The following is an 18,018-nucleotide window of genomic DNA, read 5'->3' as shown; positions in this document are numbered from 1 at the left end:
GGGAGATAGCGGGGACCAGCTGTCCCAGCTCATGCCAAGTCCACCCTGCTGCCCTTCAGCCTTTTAAATGGATTAAGAGCCAGCTCACTCTTAATCCATTTAAAAGACAGAGCTTGAAGCAGAGTTAGCTCCCGGGCAGGGCGCTAACCCCGCTGCAGCTTCCCCGCTTATCGACTAATCGATGGAAAAATCAACTAGTCGGTTAGTTGATTAAATTAAATTTAACATCCTTAGGGAACCTCAGGTCCAGGGGCCGCATCCTGTCCCCGGCTTGCCTGGATCTGGCCCTCAAGGCTCAGCATTGGGAAGCCCCTGCTCCAGCCCCTGCCATCCACCGCAAGGCTCTGCTGGGCAAGGAGAATGGGGGGAGTCTCTCCTGAGTAAGGGGCTTCTCACTTGTGTGGTCCCTGCCTGATTTTTCTGTGGGTCGGTGGCCCCTGACCCACCTCTGGTTTAAGGGGTTGTCTATGTCTGCGAAGGGCTCCTTGTTGGATCAGGCTGGACAGGCTGGTGGGGTGAAACAGCTGGGCTCCTCCCAAGCAGTCTCCTGGTTAGCTGTCAGGGAATCGGGCCACAGAGTGCATGTCTGCGTAAGCCGATTGTGCTGAATAACTTTGTTACAAAGGCTGCGAGCTGACGTATGCCTGTGGATTGGCTGTGAAATCGGCAGCCTGCGGCGGGGATTGTGCTGCTTGAGTTCTTGTAGATTCTGTAAGTGAGGCTTCCCAGCACAAGGGACAGACTTTCCTGCCTCCTCCCCTGCTCCAAATGTCCCCTGCACTTTTAGGTGGCTGTACTGATGCTGGCGAACGAGGGCCAGTTGTAAGCTCTGTGCTGCCTGTCTCAGCCAAGCTAGGGGGCATCCTGCTAACTCTCCCTTGCATGAAGGAACACAGCTCCCGTGAGCAATGAGCATTCTGCCCAATTGAGAGCTGGCCTTGCTTGCCCAGCACTGCGTATGGTTGGGAACCCACTTAGTGCAGAGAACTTTTAGTGTTTCTCTCTCTGCTGCGCCCTGTTGGATCTTCTATGGTGAAAATACTCAGTCATTGCTGCTGAGTCACTCCAGGCTGTGCATGTGTAATGAAATATACATACAATAAAATATTTTATATTTATAGGAGGCCTTCTCATGTAGGATCCCCTTGAAAGCTTTGCAAGCAAAAGAATCTCAGCAGACCCGAAATGCAGCACTTCTAGGTGGCATGCACAACAGTGAGTTTATAGAGAGGGGCATCGTCAAGGACCCTGGAATCCTTGTATGGAAAGTGCCTGGGGATCTTTCCTGTCTGGGCGTGTGGGTTCTTTTAAGGTCTTACTTGTAAGCACCATGCCCAGAAATCTGCATGGAACTCTTTCCAGAAAAGGTGGATTTACTCAACCCAGCTGATTTCTTGGGAGTTTCCTACCAGTTGCTTAGACAGCTAAGCCAGCCTCTTCTCCCCTCCTTCTACAGAGTGTGGAATGCCAGGGCTGCTGCAGGAGAGCAGATGCTGTAAAAGTCACTTTCATGCAGCGTTTCCTCCATAAATTATAAAATAATTTGCACACTCCGTCTCTCGGCTCTGAACATGCTGGTGGCTCAGTTTTGTGATTAGTGGCTGAACGTAGCTTGTGGCAAAGCAAATCACTCAAAGTTCTGGCACAGTGCTTTTTCCTTAAAATAAATTAAACTCCCTCACCCACTCAGGAGCCCAGATCTTCCTGGGTTTTGTTTCCAGCTGTATAAATTGGGTGCAAACAGCCAGGTCTGCTCCAAGCTTCGCTAATGCTGCTCTGGGCCAGGCTAATGCTCAGGTGGGTTTAGGTTGTGCATGTTTGTGTATAATTAATGGAAGGCAGCTCTCTTTATTCTGTTCCATAGCTCTCCCATCAGGATGTACTTAATAGCAGGTTTTTGTAGGAAGTTAGTTAAGAACTAATGTGAGGAAGTTAGTTAAACAGAAATTAAAAGGCACAGTGCCAACAGTAAAATCCCTGCAAGCTGCACAGAAACTTTTTAAAGGCACTATAATAGAGGCACAATTTAAATGCATGTCCTGAATTAAAAAACTTACTAAGGGAAAGAAAAGTGCCACTGTTGCTAAACAACAAAGTAAAAGAAGCAGTCAGACACAAAAATGCATGGTTGTTAAAAGTGAAAGTTAAATCCTAGTGAGGAAAATAGAAAGGAGCATAAAGTCTCAGAAATTAAGTACAAAATATTATTAGGAAGGCCAAAAAAGAATTTGAAAAACAGCTGGCCAAACCCACAAAAATAATAGCAGTTTTTAAAAATTAAATCAGAAGCAGGAAGCTTGCCACACAACAAGTGGGGTCACTGGATGATCAAGTTGCTAAAGGAGCACTCAAGGATGATAAGGCCATTGCAGAGAAACTAAATAAATTTTTTGCATCTGTCTTCACAGCTGAGGATGTGAGGGAGATTCCCAAACCCGAGCCCTTCTTTTAGGTCACAAATCTGAAGAACCATTCCAGATTGAGGTGTCATTAAAGGAGGTTTTGGAACAAATTGATAAACTAAACAGCAATAAGTCACCAGGACCAGATGGCATTCACTCAGGAGCTCTGAAGGAACTCAGATGTGAAATTGCAGAATTACTAACTGCAGTTTGTAAACTATCCTTTAAATCAGCTTCTGTAGCAAAAGACTGGAAAATAGCTAACGTGATGCCAGTTTTTAAAAAGGGCTCCAAAGGTGATCCTAGCAATCACAGGCCACCGAGTCTAATTTCAGTACTAGGCACATTGGTTATAACTACAGGCAGTCCCCGAGTTACACGGATCCAACTTATGTCGGATCCGCAGTTACGAACGGGGCCTGCGTGCTCCTTGGCTTTGCTCTGCTTTGCTTCCCGTCTCCCTGGTCTGCAAACCAAGGAGACGGGGAGCAAAGCAGAGCAAAGCCGCGGAGCCCGAGGGCAGCAGGACAGCCACGGCGCGTCTGGGCTGTCCCGCTACCCCCGTGCTCCGCGGCTTTGCTCCGGATGCCTGTGGAACAGCAGCTGGGGCGCTGCCGGTTGGTCCCGTAGCGCCGCTCTGGGCACTACTGGACCAACCCGGCAGCACCCCAGCTGCTCTGCCCCAGGCGTCCCCAAGTCAGCCGCTGCTGAAACTGACCAGTGGCTGACTACAGAAAGCCCCTGCCCCAGGCTTCCTGGAATCAGCCGCTGATCAGTTTCAGCAGCAGCTGACTTGGGGATGCCTGGGGTTCTTAAATTGAATCTGTATGTAAGTCAGAACTGGCATTCAGATTCAGCCGCTGTTGAAACTGATCTGTTTCAGCAGCGGCTGAATCTGGACGCCAGTTCTGACTTACATACAGATTCAACTTAAGAACAAACCTACAGTCCCTATCTTGTACGTAACCCGGAGACTGCCTGTATAATAAAGAACAGAATTGTCAGACACATAGAAGAATATAATTTATTGGAGAAGAGTCAACATGGTTTTTGTCAAGGGAAATCATGACTCTCCAATCTACCTGAATCCTTTGACGGGGTCAACAAGTGTGTGGGCAAGGAGGAGTCAGTGAATATCGAGTACTTAGATTTCCAGAAAGCCTTTGACAAGGTCCCTCACCAAAAGCTTTTAAGCAAAGTAAGCTGTCATGGGAAAAGAGGAAGGTCCTCTCATGGACTGGTAACTGGTTAAAAGAAAGGAAATAAGGGGTAGGAATAAATGGTCAGTTTTCAGGATGGAGAATGGTATGTAGTGGTGTCCGCAGGCTCTGTATGGGACCAATCATATTCAACATATTCATAAATTATCTGGAGAAAAGGGGTAATCAGTGAGGTGGCACAATTTGCAGATGATACAAAATTATTGAAAATAAGTCCACAGCTGACTATGAAGAGATGCAAAAGGATCTCACAAAACTGCATGAGTGGGCAACAAAAAGGCAGATGAAATTCAATGCCGATAAATGCAAAACAATGCATGCTGGAAAACATAATCCCAACAATAGTCACATCACATTAGGGTGATAAACTGTATAAAAAGATGGGGTCTAAATTAGCTGTTACAACTCAAAAGAGAGATCTTGGAATCATTGTGGAAAATTCTCTAAAAGCATCCACTCAATGTGCAGCAGCAGTCAAAAAAGCAAAGAGAATATTGGGAATTATTAAGAAAGGGATAGATAATAAGAGAGAAAGTATTTTATTGCCTCTACATAAATCCATGATACACCCGCATCATGAATACTTGTGTGCCTATGTGGTCACCTCATCTCAACAAAGATGTATTGGAGTTGGAAAAGGTTCAGTAAAGGGCAACAAAAATTATTAGGGGTTTGGAACAGCTGCCATGTGAGGAGAAATTAATAAGACTGGAGCTTTTCAGCTTGGAAAAAAGACAACTAAGGCAGGCTATGATACAGGTTTATAGAATCATCACTGGTGTTGAGAAAGTAAGGAAAAGCCATGTACTCCTTTCCATAACACAAGAACTAGGGGGTCATGAAATGCTTTAAACCTAACAAAGAGAAGTATCTCTTCACCCAGTGCACAATCAATCTATGGAACTCCCTGCCAGAGGATGTTGTGAAGACCAAGACTATAACAGGGTTCAAAAAAGAATGAGATAAACTCATGGAGGATAGGCCCATCAATGGCTTGTAGAGGCTAGGGACACCAATCCCCTCCCACCCTGGCTATTTGTTGGGACTGGGAATGGGTGACAGGAAATGGATCACTTGATGAGTGCCTGTTCCGTTCATTCTGTCTGGGACACCTGGCATTGACTGCTGTCAGAAACAGGGTACTGGGCTAAATGGACCTTTGGCCTGACCCAATATGGCTGTTCTTATGTTTGTAGTCTGTTAATTTTGGCCATGCAGTGGAGGTAACTGAAGGGAGATACATGAACCTGCCCCTGTGGTTCTGTCCTGCCCATGGATAGATCTGTGATCTGATGAAGGTGGCTGCAGACGCCTGTTGGGGCAGCAGGGCGCAGAGTGAGCGGGAGCACGGGCTGAAGTTCAGTTGGCTGGTTATGAATCAGGACGTGGGCAGTCAGCCGAGGCTTGGACAAAGAGCATGGTCAGAGGCTGAGCCAGGAACCTCTCAGGAGAGGGGCTGGAGCAGGCATGGGCAGCACAGGAGCAAGGGTGGGAACAAGGCAGGAGCAAGGAGACATCAGAGCTGCAGACGTGCATTGAGCAGCCAGAAGGCAGTTGTTGCTGTTGGGCTTAGGAGCAGGCTTGCTGATTGCTTCGGCTAGTCCTTCTGGTAACCCGGCTGTGCCCAGCAGCTGCTGGGATGATGGACCGGGAGGCCCGGCCGGTGCAGTGACAAGCCCTCATTCCTGACTCCAAGGGAGAAAGACCAGTCACAAAATGAACCTCCACCACACCTCCCACCCAAAAGCCCTCAAAGACACTGGCTGACTGTACGTGCCAGGCGAGTCTGTCTCTGGGGTTTCTTGTTCTTGCCTTTTGGAAATGCATGACCTTTCTCCCTCCCCAGCCACTCCCCAGCAGCTGCTGATCCTAGCTGTAAATTCCTCTTGAAGAGCAAACTCCAGTCCTGTAACTTGCCATCACCTGGGCTATATTTCCCCACCTCCCCTCACGCTCTGCCCTCTGGTGATTGTAGAGGGGAGAATGCTTTGATTGCTGACAGACTCGGTAGTTTTGGCACAATCGAATCATTTCCTTTTCAGCACACAGAATCCCTTCAGATTGTAATCACTGGCCATTCTTTCCCTTGGAACTGTGTTCTGTTGACAGCTGCAAATTGATGCTTTTCTCCCTCCTGGCCTGGAACCTCCAGAGACCTCACTGGCAGGCATCCCCTTGCTGCCTCTCTGTCTGCTAGGCGGTCCCTGTTTGGGATCCTGAATGCATCTTACAAACGCAGTAAACAAGTGTGAAGTGCTGGCATTGATGAGCTACCAGGGATGCATAACTTGACCCTGAACTGACCTTGGGCAGGGTTTGGACCTCAGCTGGTTCAGGTAACTATTGGTGATGTCTTGGATTAATGGGCCACACTTTTAGACTCAATCCCCATCCCCTTCCAAAAGAAAGGGCTGTGTGACATGGATACCTGCAAAATAAGTGACCCCAACACTATAGAGATCCTTGCACAAGCAAGGCGAGGGCTTAGCCCAGCAGACTGTGGTCTACATGCCCTTTTTGTAAATGCTTGCTGTCAAATTCTGTAAGCCAGGAATATCCTCCCTCCCAACTGGTTTTCAAGAAACGTTGTTGCCCCTTCTGTCAAACTGTTCAATAGGGTTATGAATTCACCTAGGTGGCCTGTCTGCTTCCTGCGACTTCCTGCCCCTTCAGTCTCCACTGGTACTGAGGCGAGAGTTCAGGTTCAGGTTTCCATGATGGATTTTGCAGCTGTTAAAGAAACCCTGGAAAGTCGGGCAGGGTTATGGCTTCTTTCTGATCTGCCAGCACAGGGGAGGAATCTTTGAAAAGGGAGATTGTATCCATCGTGGGAGCAGCTCTGGGAGAGTCTCTCTTGGAATGAAACAGTAGAAAGTTGACCTCATCCTGCTGCTGTTTGGTCTTCAGAAGCATCAAAGATCTAGGGATGATTTGACCCAGGCAGGGATGGTGCAACGGCATCTGGAGTCAGATGGATTCCACCAGAGGTAAGGAGATGACACACTAAAATGCTGGGTCTGCACTCACATGAATCTTGTAACACTTTGGTATAGGTTGGACCTCCCCGGTCTGGCATCCCGGGACCTGAGTCATCTCAGACCGGGGAGTGTGGCAGGCCAGGGGAGGTCAATGTCCTGTCGCCAGCTCCTCACCCTGGGGCTCTTGAGGCTCGGGCTCTCTGCCCTGCTGCCACCTGCAGTTCCCAGGAGTTCCCATCCAGGGCTACCTGGTCGCTGTCAGCCCCGCAACCTCTGGGCTAGCTGGACCACTGGTCTGACCCAGTATGGCCGTTCTTGTGTTCTTGGGCCTTTTACCTTGGACTCCTTCCTTCTCTTCTGCCTTGTCATTTCCTTTCCTTCGCAGAATCTCTCACTGCCTCCTTCACTCACACTGCATCTCTCCCCGCACGAACCTTCAGTCTCTTCCCTATAGACCTTGATCCCTTCCTCCTTTGGTGTCATTGCATTATCCCAGCCATCCGCCGTCCTTTCTTCTTCCCATTGCCCTGCACCTTTGGACACAGTTCTTCTCCTGCAGCCCCCTCTGCTGCCCTGGCCTGTAGCATGGGGCCACGCTCCCTGACTCCCCTCGTTGCTGCCTGTCAACCTGACTCCTGGCACCTAGGAAGCACTTGATACCCTCTGCCAGCCCCTGTTCTTCCTGCCTTGCTGCAGTAGGGGAAGGACAGATGGAGGTCCAGCTTGCTCCCTTCCTCTTCTTCACAGTTGGCAGCTGGTCTTGTACCCCCTGGTACGTAGGGGATCCCATTACACCCTATGTTCTTCAGCACTGCACTCACCAGTGGAGCTGCCTGGCATTTTTCATTCCATTTTTTTCCTGACAGAAAAATCCCTTTTTCATCAAAAGGGAAATGATCGATTTTGACACAGGCTTCTCCGGGCTCGTGTTGGAGGCCCACGTCAGGGATAAAACTCTGTGACAGCTGTTCATGGGGACAAAAAAGCATTTCCTGACTGGCCCTCTGTGGACAGGCTCACTTCTGAATGCTGGGCCAGGTAATCGTGCAGAGGCATGAGGCAGTCCAGTCCTCTCAAAGTGGATCACTACTCGCTGGGCTTCGCAGAGCAGAGGTCAGGGACATACAGCAAGCATGAAGCCAGCCTCAGAAGTAACATTGTAAAGCTTTCAAAACGGAGCGTTTGAAGGATTTTACACCCCCGCCCCTCCCAAATTAACTGCTTGTCTGCATGTCTTTCTTGCAGCAGAACAAACCTCATAGCTGCAAACAGTTCAGATGCTCTCTCTCTGGGTTCCCACCCTGCGACTCCACCCCTGATAGAGGCTTGCCTGCCTGAGGATAATCGGGAGATGCTCTTTCCCCACCAAACAATGTGTACCCCCCAAAATGGTTGGGAACACTCAAGCTTAGCCTCCTGCCTGCCTGAAGCCAGCTAACATAGCAGCCGCGCCAACACATCAGCGGAAAATTTACTGTGGAGAAAATGAGGGCAGCAAGGCACAATAATAAAACCGATTGCAGTTGAAACCCAGCCAAGAGCGGCTGTGGAAGGAGCCTGATGCCAGCTGTGGGGAAGAGGAAGGTTCGGAACGCCCCTGAGCTCATTGATCTAGGACAGGTCTGAGACAAGCAATTGAATGTGCGGCCAGCGGGGAGTCAGCGCTGGGGCATTTTCATTGGTCTGTTGGGCTGGGTGTCCTGCAAACCCAGACACAAATCATACCCCTAGGTATGTCTTGCCCACGTGCTCAGGGTTTAGCTGATCGCCATATTTGGGGTCGGGAAGGAATTTTCCTCCAGGGTAGATTGGCAGAGGCCCTGGAGGTTTTTCACCTTTCTCTGTAGCATGGGGTACAGATCACAGCTGGAGGATTCTCTGCATCTTGGGGTCTTCAAAGTATTTGAAGGCTTCAATATCTGAGATATAGGTGAGAGGATTATTCTGGGAGCGGTGGGTGAGATTCTGTGGCCTGCACTGTGCAGGGGGTCAGACTAGATGATCATAATGGTCCCTTCTGACCTTAAAGTCTATGAGTCTATGAGCTCACAGTCTGGGCATGTATCTTCCAAGCCAGGGCCTGAGTGTTCCGAGCATGTGCTGATTCTTGGGGGGTGGGGGTGGGGATGGAAGCTCGCAACCCCCTCGCTCAGGAGTGGGAAGGAGGGGACCTTGTGTCCTTGGTCGGGCGGGCGGGACTCAGCCAGGCTGTCCTTCAGGAGGCTCTGTTGCTGGACAGTTCCCAGGGCTGCAGCTGCTAATTCTGTTCTCTTGCTGCTGTGTAGCAGAGGTGGCCAAATGTATTGACCTCCTAGCCCCACACAATAATGTTCAAGAGCCCAGGCATGCCTGCCAAGGCTCAGGGCTTCTGCTCTGTGGTGGGATAAGGGTGGGGGTTTCGGGGATGAAGGCTTCACCAGGCAGAGCGGAGGAAGATCCCTGAGACCCACCACCCTGCCACAGGGCAGAAACCCAGAGCTCCACCTCAGTCTGGTAAGCAGCCAGTGGGGGGTATAGGAGGCTCTGTGAGCCATGCTTTAACTGCAGAAGAGGCCCACAAGCCACAATTTGGTCACCCCTATTATATGGGCCTGGCTCTAGTTGGTGGCTCATGGCCAGTTTCCTTTTATTTTTTGACTTGCTTCTCTCTCTGCCCACCCCCAGTCTGTTGTATCTCTGAGGTTTTTATCTAGACTCTTTCGGTAGTTATTCTGTTCCTTCTCCATTGTTTACGTTGTCTCCATCCCAGCTTCAAGGGAAAAGGAACCACTGGAAAGTCCTGTTGCAGTTTGTTCTAGGGCACAAGGTTTGTCTCTTTCCAGCTGTGCCCAGATCATGCATTTGCTCCAGCAAGTTTTGTTCAGCCCATACGCTTGCGTGCTGCTGCTTTCCCGAACTCTGGGTGGGGCATTTTGCTTGCGAGCTTCTCTGCTGTCATCATGCGGTGAACACTGAAGCCTGGTGGTTTCTCTGGACTTTGCTCCTGATTCAGCAACATGCTTAAGTGTCTGAGCTTAGCCTCGATAGCGAGTTTTAGGACCGACCATCCCTGCTCAGTAGCAGCTGTCAGCATGTGGTTAGCCGAGTCAGAGCCTGTGGGTTGTGTGGTGCTGGATTGTGGTGCCAGTGCGCAGACATGAATGTCTCAAGGTGGTGAGGAGTAGAAAATGCTGTTTGCTGGCTGAGAAGATGGCAGAGGGCGACACTCGGGCCTGAATTGTTACTTGGGGATTCTGATCCTCGCTGACTAACCTGTCCCCGCTCCCCTTCTCCATACGTGGTGGCAGAACTATGCCAGGGTCCTGGTAACCTTGTCACTGAGAATGTCTCTGCACCCTGCTCCCAGGCTTCCAAGCTTTCATTTCATCTCAGGGGTGAAGGCAAAGCAGGGCTTCTGGGTCACGTAAATTCCCTGAGGGAACGTTTTCCATGGAACGTAAACAGGGTGTTTGTTATGCATTGGGTCCTTTCTCAGGCTGCTCGCCCCCTGACTGTGTAATTGTTAGTGATTATACAGCGTGTAATGACATATGTTCCCTGGGAGACTCTGGAAATACTGGGAAACTGCATCAATGGGCTGCCAAGTGTGCGTCTGCATAACATACTGCAGCTTTGCCTCCTTTTTGTTCAGTGTCGCAGTGCAAATGTTATGATTTCTTAAGGCTTAGATGCTTAATAGAAGCATCCAGGCTTGAAATGCAGCAGAAGGACCTGTACCAGGTGACAGCGTGACCTCCCACTTCATGCATGACATGCGGCTGAGATGAGCCGCGCACGGCAGCTTGATGCGGGGATGGATACGGAGTCCATGCCTCTTGCTCATTAACAAACGTCCTGAGTCCTTCATGCGTATCCTGAATAGAGGACAGCCCTGACCAACCTTCTTCCCACCCCAAAGCCCAACCTCTAAGCAAATAGCCCTCGCTGCGGCTTAAAACTTGCGTCCGCACGTCGGCTTGAGTAGAAAAGCTCATATATTCTTGTTTCCCTAAATGAAGGATGCACTCAAGCAATTGAAAACAACTTCTGGGACAATCTCGTTCCATTATGTCTAATGGAATTGAGTATATGTGGCGCGCAGTGTGTGCTGATATCTTAGAGAAACAAAGCGGGATTTTCCCATTATTCAGAGAATGGATGAGACGTGAAATGAACTCCTTAGAGGCGTTTTCAGTTTGTCACAATAGAACAAAGTAAGTCACATTTGGAGGATTTGGGAACAAACTGTGTGTCCCCCCTCCCCTCAGTTTGTGTTTCTTCTCCCCTTTTTCCATTTCACTAATAAATGTGGCAGCAAAAGCCCAAAATAAAGGCAGATTTGCTCACACTTTTAAAGAGTTGCCGTTGCTGCTTGGAATACAGAAAAGCCTCTTTTGAGCATTACGTTGTCTTTCTGCTGATTGCATTGGGGCTCTTTAGAGAGGAGCTGCTTCTGCCTCTGATCAGATGAAGGGCTGCTGCCGTGGGTGCTTCTTTCCTTTCATTCAGAAGTGTTTTGGCAGCTGTGCGGCTGAGCTGAGAGGAAAACTTCCCCCTTCTCTGTCTTTGGAAGGTTCCTCCCCAGGAAGCTGGAGTCACTCACCTGCTCTTGCAAATCTTTTTGATTTCAGTGGGGCTCTGTGGCTATGTCTACACTGCAATGCTATTTTGGGATAGTGGAGTATCCCGAAATGGCTATCCTGCATCTTCATAGCAAGCCTGCTATTTCGGGCTCGCTATTCCAGCGTCCCTGTACAACCTCATTCTATAAGGAGTAAGGGACGTTTCAGAATAATGCTGTATTTTGAAATTTGGCGCTGTGTAGACAGTGCCAAAGGATGAAATAAGCTATTTTGAAATAAGATATGCAATTTGCATAGCACAAATTGCATACCTTATTTTGAGTTATGATGCAGTGGAGACGTACCCAGTGTGTTTGTGTGAAGATGTTGATTTAACTTCCATATGCCTTGCTTCTCATCTCTTCCATTTAAAAATAGTGTATGATTTAGGTTCTCAGTATTGCCAGCACCAAATATTCAAAAATCACAAATTAAAAAGAACCCAAATTCTTTATTTAATTTGCTTTCTGGCTTCTGAACTTCTAGGTTGTATTCAGCTTACATTTTCAAGGTTTTCTCTGCACTTATGAGGGCTTGAAACTTCGTTTTAAATGAGAGCTGAGTGTCTCTGGATTTCAGGTGCAGAGTGTAACGAACAGGAACTATCACAAGACACATAGTAAAAGCAAAAGAATAGGCCCTATTGAATTTTCCAAGCAATGTAATGGATATATCTTAATTCCCCAGGCTCTTGATGAGACACATGTTTAATGATGTTTAATACCAGAGCGGCCCATCAGCCTGCTCTACCCTGTTGCCCTAGTGGCCCACTGCTCCCTGTCTCCATGGTGGTGGGAACTGGAGCTCCCTGGGATCGAAGCGCTCTGCTTCCTGCCCCCTGAGAAGCCACATGCAATGGGCCTGGCGAGGGTGGTGCAGCAGTGTGGAGTGGAGCAGACTGCTGGGCTCCAGCTCCCGCCGCCCACCCGGGGGGGCGGCCCCGGCTGCCACCACCATGTGCAATCCCCCATAATCTCCCCTGGTAACTTCCATCCAAAGGATGGTTGGGGTGGCCACCTTGGGGGACCCTAAAAGCACACGGCCTGGGGCAGCTGCCCCAATCCTTCCTATGAAAGGGACAGCTCTGACAATGCCCATCTTGGCTCCTGGTTTGACTGTCAGCTGGAGTGTTTCTCCATATTCCGTGCAAGAGGAGGTAAAGGGGGAAACTCGTCTGCTGCTTCTGCTGGGGAGCAGTTCCTGCCTCGCTCACGGAGATCTGCTGCACCTATGGTGCTGATTAAGGATTGTCTGCAAAGGCAACATCTCAGGCTTTATTTTTAAAGATTGTTTCCTGACTTAACAGATCAGTGCATTAAAATCCATAAATATTTAATCAGCTGCTGGCCCTCCAGAGAAGCTCCTGCAATTATGTCGGACTCCGCATGCGTTTTCTTCCCCTACCCTGAAATATTTGGATAATCTATTTACTAATGAACTCCATATTAATGTGTCCATTTTTCTCAGTTAGTGTCAGGTTGCATTAGAAAATGGAGGGCGGCTGACATTTAAAAGGATGAAAAACTGCTCTCCTGGCAGCTGTTGGAGCTGTGCTTCGGCAGAGGGGGATTTTCTGGAGGAAAAGGAATGAGGCAGCCCCTGGCCCTTGCTTTTGTTTTATACTATGTAAATAAGGAATTGAGCTTATTTACTTTGTGCTGATTTCAGCAGGTTGGTAGGCCTGGTGGCAACAGCGGCAGGTTGGCTTTGGTGGTCCTGCTGTCACCCCGATCTCTTAAGATATGTCTACACTGCACATTGAGCAAAGGCTGTGACTCCAGTTTCAAGTCTCCCTTCCATCTACACACATTGGTCTTAACTCAAGTCAGCAAGCACACTTGACACCTGGGTCCTAGGACTCTGCTCAAGGGATGTGTCAGAGGCCTGGTGTGTCAGATCCAAGCTCTGTCATTGTGTGGATCAAGCCACAGACCCAAGTCAGAAATGTGGGATGATTGTGTTAGCATGGCTGTGAGACCAACAATTGTGCCAAGTGGTGTGGACACTCAAGTGTGGGCTTGGAGACACCAAATGCAGAAGCCCCAAAACCTACAGATGGGGCTTGGTGTGCAGTTAGACATACCCATCAGCTACGTCTAGACTACATCCCTTTTTTGTAAAAGGGATGTAAATTAGACACATCGCAATTGCTAATGAAGCGGGGATTTAAATCTCCCCCACTTCATTAGCATAAAAATGGCTGCCGCTTTTTTTCGGCACGGAGCTTTGCCGGAAAAAAGCGCCAGTCTAGACGCTGATCTTGCGGAAAATAAAGCCTTTTCTGAAAGATCCCTTATCCCTTAGCCATTTTTATGCTAATGAAGCAGGGGAGATTTAAATCCCCGCTTCATTAGCAATTGCGATACGTCTAATTTACATCCCTTTTACGGAAAAGGGATGTAGTCTAGATGTAGGCATCGAGTGAAAGTGATTCAGCCTCTCTTGTCTCCTGGAAGGTCCTGTGGTGTCACGCTGTCGGCATGCCAGGAGGAGGGGCTTGTGAACGTCTGCTGTACCTGCATGCACGTGTCAGTCTAACTAGGATGTGTGTGGTGCCCTTTTCAACGTCCCATGACTCGCACGCTGGGGTTATCTTGCACTGCTGAGTTCTCTTGTGCTGTTGTCTCCGTGGTGCTGTAGCTGGCCTTTCCGAAACAAGGCTTTGATCTGCTCCAGCTGCAGCTGTGAGACCATCTGGTGCAGCTGCACAGGCTGAAGCTAGAGCGGGGGGAATAATAGATATCTTGCCTTGCTGACAATTGTAAGCCATAGAGAAGACGTGTCAGGTTGATTGTTTTGTATTAATTTCAAGCTTTTTGGTTTTACATGTTTTTAATAAGCTTTGAGGATGTATAAAAAACGTCATTTTGAACCAATAGAACAAAACATTTTATTGGGGGGGGGGGGTCAGGTTTTTTTGACCCAAGCAATTTTTGGTGAAACTGTCACCAATTCATGAAATATTTTGATGTCATTGAGTCAACATGTATTTGCCTCCCCCCAAAATCATCTAACCAATGTCACCTGACTGGAGCTGAGCCTGGCTGGAGCTGTGTGCTCTTCATATATTTTTTCTCTTAAAGAATGAGGTGTGGGAGAGGCAACAAGCAGAGTTCAAGTCATATCTGAAACATTGTAAAGTAGAGCTCCCGAAATAATAGCTAGCTGTGACATAGAGCTTTTTGTCAGTGGGTCTGTGTGACAGGGTAGACTAAGCCCCAGTGTCCCTAGAGGAAGCTGGAGGCCTTGCCACACCCCACCCCAGTGAGAGGAGCAGAAGAGAGGCCCTCCAGGCAGGATAGAGTGGCTGCCTCCACAGCGGCCAATCAGGGCCCAGCAGAAGTTGTTGGGCTAGGGCCTGGCAGTTCCTCACTGGAGCTAGACCCAGACAGATCTGTGCACTGACTGGAAGAACAGCAGCAGCACCACGGACAGCTCTTAGTGCCAGCTGGGCCTTGGACTCGATGACCTCTTGAGGTCCCTTCCAGTCCTAGTATTCTATGATTCTATGATTTAGGCCTGGGTCCAGTGACTGAAAACTAGCCACAAGCTGACTACAAGAATTGATAGCACCCTGGGCAGGGTCTATTGAGAACCCAGCCTCAAAACCCTGAGACAGCCAGATGGAGCAGCATCCTGGGGAAGTGGTCCAGGGAACAAGGAAGTAGCAGACAGCAGAGACTTGTAGCAGGCACCTGCTACTCATAGGGTTACTGGGTCAGGACCCAGAGGAGTGGGCAAGCCTGGGTCCCTTCCCAGACCCCCAACAGCCACATCAAGAGGTACAAAGAAGCCTGGTTGCAGGCCACATACCGACACTTTCTCTGCTACAGACGGCCAGGCAGAGATCTTACACGACACCCCTTGGCTACAAAGGAGTGCTCACAAGAGGGCAGACCACTTTACAGTCTAGTTGTGTGTTACAGATGCGGGAAAATAGAGTACAAAGAGAGGTGAAGTGACTTGCCCAATGTCACTCAGGAGGACAGTGGCAGAGCCAGGAATAGCTCTCCTAAATTCCAGTTTGGTGCTCTATCCACTAGGCAATTCTGCCTCTCACAACTAGCAAAGAGCACTGCAGCAGCTTTGTAGTCTGAGCTTGAAGCCAGCCCTGACTTCCTGTGAAGCTGTTTCATTTATGTCTCTCAGGGTATGTCTACACTAGCCCCCTAGTTCGAACTAGGGAGGCTAATGTAGGCATTCGAAGTTGCAAATGAAGCCCGGGATTTAAATATCCCGGGCTTTATTTGCCTCTTCCTGTCCGGGTGCCATTTTTAAATCCCCTTAGTCCGAACTAACTGCCCACAGCTACACGCGGCAGTCAAATGTTAACTCAAACTCTTACATTCCACGAGGTGTAACAGTTAACTTGAACTAAGGACTTAGTTCAAGTTAACGTTTGACTGCCGTGTGTAACCGCGGGCAGTTAGTTCGGACTAAGGGGATTTAAAAATGGTGCCTGGATGGGATGATGCAAATAAAGCCCAGGATATTTACATCCCGGGATTCATTTGCAACTTCAAATGCCTACATTAGCCTCCCTAGTTCGAACTAGGGGCTAGTGTAGACATACTCTCATATGATGCCATACCCTTTGTGAGGGCCTGATGTAATGGATATTAGGCAACAGAAGAGCTCCCTCCCCTGACCCTTCCTGCTGCATGGGGACAGCTTTTTGGTCCTAGATGGGTGTTCTCTGCTCAGTTTTGTGCCTCTCTGCGGAGACTGCTAGCAAAGTACCACCTGAGGACAGGTGCTTTGATATCAGCAGGATCTCCCACCAGCCTCAAAAGGATAATTGTTCGCAGTGGTTTCTTGGTAAGTTCCAGGCTAAGCTGTCTTTAAGCCAGCTGCCTAGAAGAGAGAACCCTTTAATAAACTAGCTCATCAGACCTCAAGTGAGGAGCCAGAGTGGTCTGGTTGATTAAGGCATTGAATTTGGACTCTGGAGTTGTGGGGTTCCACTATAGACTCTGCCACTGACATTCTGGAGGACCTTGGGTAAGTCACTTTCTCCTCTCATCCCTCCTGTCCTGCCTTTTGTCTGTTTAGATTGCAGGCTGTTCACAGCAGGGGCTGTTTCTTGCCATGTGCTCATACAGCCCGGAGCACAATGGGGCTGATAGAGGCCATTGTCATGCAGATGAATAACAGTGGCTGGCTGTTTCCATAAAGCCCTCAAGAAATGAGTATCAAAAGTGGCCTCCTTCTCTGGGCTTCCCAGCAAGCCCTGGCCCCTTCTGTCGAAGGTACTCTTTTGGGCAGGGCCTGTCTTTATTTTGCACCCTCCATCTCCTTGCACTTCATAAATAATGAGGCAGCAATTACGTGCCCTGGAGCAACTCTGCCTCCTGCTGTTGCACTTGTGCCCGACTCTCCCTCAGTTGGAATTATCTTCAAAGAAACCCAGATGCAAACAGTATCGGCTCAAATTGCTTCAAAGACGCGTAGTTCTTGGCTTGGGGTCCTTTCCCCGCTCTCGAGTAGCAGCCTGCTGCGTGTGGTGCCCAGTTCTCTCTGCTTTAAGCCACCCATGCCCAACTCTTACTTTTTAAACTGACAGAGCCCCTACCCAGCACCCCCCAGTCCTTCCACAGAGAGACATGCTCATAGTGTGATGCTCCTTATCGTCAGCATCTTTAACTTCTTCTTCTTCTTCTTCTTCTTCTTTTTCCAAACTGCTTCAGGGCCTTCCATTGCCTGTCAGTAATTCACAGCAATAAGCAGTGGAGAGAATAGCAGGGGTTCGTGGGGTGGAGGTAGACTTGGCTCTGACCTGCGTGGGGTACTCTGTAAGGAGCTATAATTGAGACGTATGACGTGTGGGTGGCGGTGGGGGGTATATCGATACAATTTAATGTTCCAATTCGAACCAGTCTGAGGAGATGCCCAGAGGGCACACGTAATCAGAGTGGGGATCTCATTTATGCCTGGGCTCTTCTCTCTCAGGGATCTCTGTAGAAACGGGTTGCAATATCTTGTGCATTGCATACACTCCTCTTAAGGAGCCATCGCAGGCCACGGTTAGTTCGTAATACAATACTGTCATGCCATAATCTAGATGTTTGCCTAGTTGTGTGGCTTAAAAAATCTGTCAAGTGCCAAGTTTCACTTTTTGATTTTTTTTTTTTTTTGAATTTTAACAATGAGTGGAAAGGCTTTTGCCTAAACTCAGGGCTTGCAAATCGGCATTCCTGGATGGTAAGTTATTTTCTGATTTACAATGAGCTATGGGCAGAGGAGATTTGCTCCCCCACCCCCGTTGGTGGGCCTGCCCCCAAAGGAGGCAATCGCCCTGGGACCCGGAGCTCCCAGCTGCAGTGGTACTGAATGACAGCAGCCAGAGTTCCAGACCCCTATGAATGCATAGCTCTGAAGGGCTCCGTGTGTGTGTGTGTGTGTGTGTGTGCGCGTGCCTCAGGTCCTGTCCCTTCTGGGGCACAGAGCTGCCCCGCACCCACACCTTGCCTAAGGGCCTGTGGACCTTTTGACCCCACTGACTGGGTGGGGGAGGTTGCTGATTGACACTCTTTCCTTTTCCTCCTCAGCCAAATTGTATTGCAGTTGCAGTTAGAGGCCCCAGCAAAGATCTGGGCTCCATTGTGCGGGGGGCTGTTACACAAGACAGTCCTGGGCCCACAGAGCTGCTAATCTTACATAGCCAAGGTAGGCAAAAGGGGGGGAAGTGGAGACCAGAGGGATGTAGTAACTTGCTCTGCCAGTGGCAAAGGGCAGAATAGGACCCATAGTTCTTGAGTCTGGTCCAGGACATTTTTGAATGCACCAACACATAGACAATACTTTTTTTTAGGGGGGA

General features: G+C 49.1%; 1 protein-coding gene across 4 annotated transcripts in view; it reads left to right on the top strand.

Annotated features, from left to right (window-relative positions):
• The window catches only part of ASTN2 (astrotactin 2), a 733,588-nt gene that overhangs the window by 55,277 nt on the left and 660,293 nt on the right, over nt 1–18,018 (top strand). Inside the window, exon 1 of one of the 4 annotated variants that reach the window (XM_075905851.2) lies at nt 8,786–9,093. The exons of the other annotated variants lie outside the window; for them this stretch is intronic. The gene's annotated coding sequence lies outside the window, so the exon portion shown is untranslated. Of the gene's footprint in view, nt 1–8,785; nt 9,094–18,018 lie in introns of those variants that run through there. 4 annotated transcript variants of the gene reach the window in all.

This window comes from Pelodiscus sinensis, chromosome 23 (genome assembly GCF_052426305.1).
Source record: "Pelodiscus sinensis isolate ZL-2025 chromosome 23, ASM5242630v1, whole genome shotgun sequence".
Taxonomy (NCBI): Eukaryota; Metazoa; Chordata; order Testudines; family Trionychidae; genus Pelodiscus; species Pelodiscus sinensis.
Note: the sequence above shows the minus strand (reverse complement) of the source record. Positions and strands in the feature narration are given on the sequence as shown.